The sequence below is a fragment of the Arachis ipaensis genome, chromosome B07, assembly GCF_000816755.2.
Source record: "Arachis ipaensis cultivar K30076 chromosome B07, Araip1.1, whole genome shotgun sequence".
Lineage (NCBI taxonomy): Eukaryota > Viridiplantae > Streptophyta > Magnoliopsida > Fabales > Fabaceae > Arachis > Arachis ipaensis.
The window spans coordinates 18,753,991-18,757,664 of NC_029791.2; positions in this window are offsets into that span (position 1 = coordinate 18,753,991).

Here is a 3,674-nt window from a genome sequence, read left to right on the forward strand (position 1 = left end):
TTATTAATGTGTTAATTGATGGTGTGTTGATAATTACTTTTGTGCTGGTAGTTGATTTTTTGTTGATTAGTGAATTGATGCCCATCTGAATTAGTAATCAAATGATTGTGTGCCTATTGTGTGGAAGGGACTGGAGGTTGCTCTTCAAAAAGTTATGCCACGGACGCACCACAGGAACTGCGTCCTCCACATTTGGAAAAACTTTGTTAAGCAATGGAAAGACAAACAATTGAAGGGTTTGGTATGGGCAATGTGCAAGGAGTACAACAACTCCAAATGGACAAGTTGAAATTAGTGAACTCGCCTGCTTGGGAGTATCTCTCCAAATTTCGTGAATCCGCATGGACTAAGAGTCAATTCTCTCACTATCCGAAGGTTGATAACATCACCAACAATATGTGTGAGGTTTGGAATGTAAAGATTGTGGAGTATAGGAGCAAGTCGATATTGACAATGTGTGAGGATTTGAGGTGTTACATAATGAGAAAAATGGCTGGACATAAGAAGAGGTTAAGTAACTATCATGGAAAACTGGCTCCTGTTCAACAGCAAAGGTTTGACGAATTCATTAAGCCTGAAAGCTGTAAGTGGACAGCTGAGTGGACTGGAGATGATGAACGAGTTATCTTTGAGGTTCAAAGACGCCAAAGTAAGCTTGGGGTTAATCTAAGGGAAAAGACCTGCACTTGTAATCAATGGCAACTTACTGGTAATTCTCTAGTAAACTCCACTTAGTTGTTTCTATTAAGTAGACATGTAATAATGTAATTTGTTGCAGGCATGCCATCAAGATGCTCTTAGGCCAGTGGCACCTGCCATCAAGAGACCTCCTGGTCGTCCTAGGAAGAGAAGAACTACTGATCCTGTGTCTGAGAGCCAACTAACAAGGAACAAGGTAAAAAAGGCCTTCGAGGTGACATGCAGCAAGTGCGGGGAAAAGGATCACTATTACAAGACATGTAAGGGAGCTCCAAGGGATCCCAATTGGCAGCCAAAGAAGAAGAAGGCAAGAAATGCAAAGGTACAATACGTAGGGTAGTATTAGGAGTTATAGGGATTTAAATGTCTGTTAATGTGAGTATCGAAGGAGTTTATATGTCTAGAAAATGGTTTAATGAGGGGTTTATGTATCTTATAAATGGTTTAATGAGGGGTTTATGTGTCCTAAATTTCTTACAATTGATTACAGGGTGATAACCAAGCTATTGTTTACCTAAATCTGGTGCTGCTCCCTCTACGGTCATAGATCCTATCGTAAGTTGATGACTAATATGTGTTATCTTGTTTATGGTGTGGCATAAAATAGGATAACCCTTAATTTGTACACAAATTATAGGCTAAAGCAAGAAAGCATAAGAAGAAGATACCAAGAAATGTTACTCCAGTGACCCTTCAACAGGTAGGAGTAGAAATTTCAGTGTCACAATCTGCTCCTACGAATGAGGTAATAGTAGTGATCAATATAACATTGTGGCTGAAATTTTAGTGTACCAAAAAGAAATCTAATTTTCATTATTGTTGGTCAAAAAAGCAGGCTCAAGACATCAATGGACAAACTGGTGAAAATGGTGATGGATCACTTGCACCAAACTCAGCTGTACCTAGTCCAACTGCCCCAGGCCCAACCATAATTGCAACCTACCATGTCTTGCAAAATATGGTGAATGGTCCACAAATTCCTACACCCTTCCGGAAGAAACAGCCAATTCGTAAGTCATTGACATCTCAAGTTCATGGGCCGTTACTTCCACCCACTATGCCCACAAACCAAGCCCCACCAACCCAATCAAGGATGGCTACAAGATCAACTACATCCATTGGCATTTCTCTCGAGACACAGGCAGCAACTAATGCTGGCACGGCAGCTAGGTTGTTCCAATTCATCCCAACACCAGGACTCAAACAAGGAATCAAGGCACCAAGCTTCGGAGCACCACTAAGCATTAAAGAATTTGGCTCCACTGCACCCCCTTTTAAAGCTCCACGGAAAAAATGAAGATTAGATAGTTATGGCTAGTATTTTGGATAATATTTTGTGACTTATATCTGATTGAAAACTCTGCCTAACATTGGTCTAGTATTTTGGAATTTCTAGTACATGAACACTTTAGATTATGTGTTTTATATACTTACCCAGGCATAACATGTAATGCCATGTAGGTGTAATGCCATGTAGGTGTTCTGCAACTTTTTATATATTATGATATTGTGTTTCAGTCTAAAGATTTTGGTTGCACACTAGATTTGGTTTATTCTTCATTCAATGAGATTGTATGAAAATATACTTCAAATGATTAAACACTCAGAAATTGTCACAAGGTTACTTACAATTTAAATCACAACAACATTTCTATCATTGAAATTCAACAATTTAACATCACAGTCATCATTCTTAATGTGCATCTAGTTCATAACATCAACATCCAAAATAAGTTACAATTTTTTTACATCCTATTAGGCTGAAGTGCAGTAACAAAAATTCCACCAACAACAACAATGAAAAATGCCATGATAATACATCTATTCTGTTTAGTGTATCTTCTTCCATGAACTCCATCATATAGCTTAATCTCCATCTCTTTAACTTTGTCCTCCAACTCCTTCAATCTCCCATGAACTTCCATTTTTTGGACTTCTACCACTGTATAGCCAGACTTAGTTATCAGCTCATCCAGCCACTTAAAATATTTGCAATGCATTGAAGGAGTCTACAATTATGAAAAAAAAATTTAATCAACCTAATTACAGAAAAGATTGTAAGATGGAATAAACCCTAATGTACCTTGAAATAACTGCAACCAAAGAATAACCTATTTGGATTATTTGATGTGGTGGATTCAAAGAGAATCGCATGAGCTCCACAATAACAGCTTGGATGTGTGAACTTCTTCCTTGCCATGCCAACATTGCCAGAGTTGTTGCTTGAAGCTCCGATCGACTTCTCTTTCCATGAGCGACGGATTGAATCTGATAAATGTTCTTCCGTATTCATCACTGAAGGCAAGGTAAGATTTAATATCTAGGATTCACATTAACATTTGGGATTACTCTTATTAAGAACTGGAATCAAAACTGCAGCGTTTTTGATGACTGTGTACATAGATTCTATCCTATCAACAACACTCAGTTCACGTATAACAGCTACCGGTACAGGTAGGATCTTCCGGTTATTTTTTACCTGTAAACCGATAATAGGGTCCTTTTAGTCACACGGAGAGAATGGTTAAGGGCCGCGTTGTTAATTTCCAATCGTGAGGGGGTGTCAGGTCAATTTCGTAAATGATTAAGGACCGGGGAGGGATTTTACTCTTTTTTTAAATGTCTCAACTTTTTATTTAACTATTTTTTTTTCTAAATACAAATGTGATTCTAAGTTTTAACTTCTGTTTACTCGAAAGAACAAATTATGGTTTTTGCATTCAATTGTGACAATTGGAGAAGTAATTGAAAAAATAATCATCATAATATTCATATTTGATTTTTTTAGGGCAATACTTTACAAGTAAATATTTTAATTTTTTTTATAATATCATTTTTAGTACTCTCTACTAAGTTTTGATTTTTTACCAATTTTTTATATATTTTTTTGTTCATACTGTGGATTTTTTTTTTTGGAGTTTTTTCTTTAATATTCTCTAATGTATATTGTTGCTTTTTTATGGAATTTTTAATAT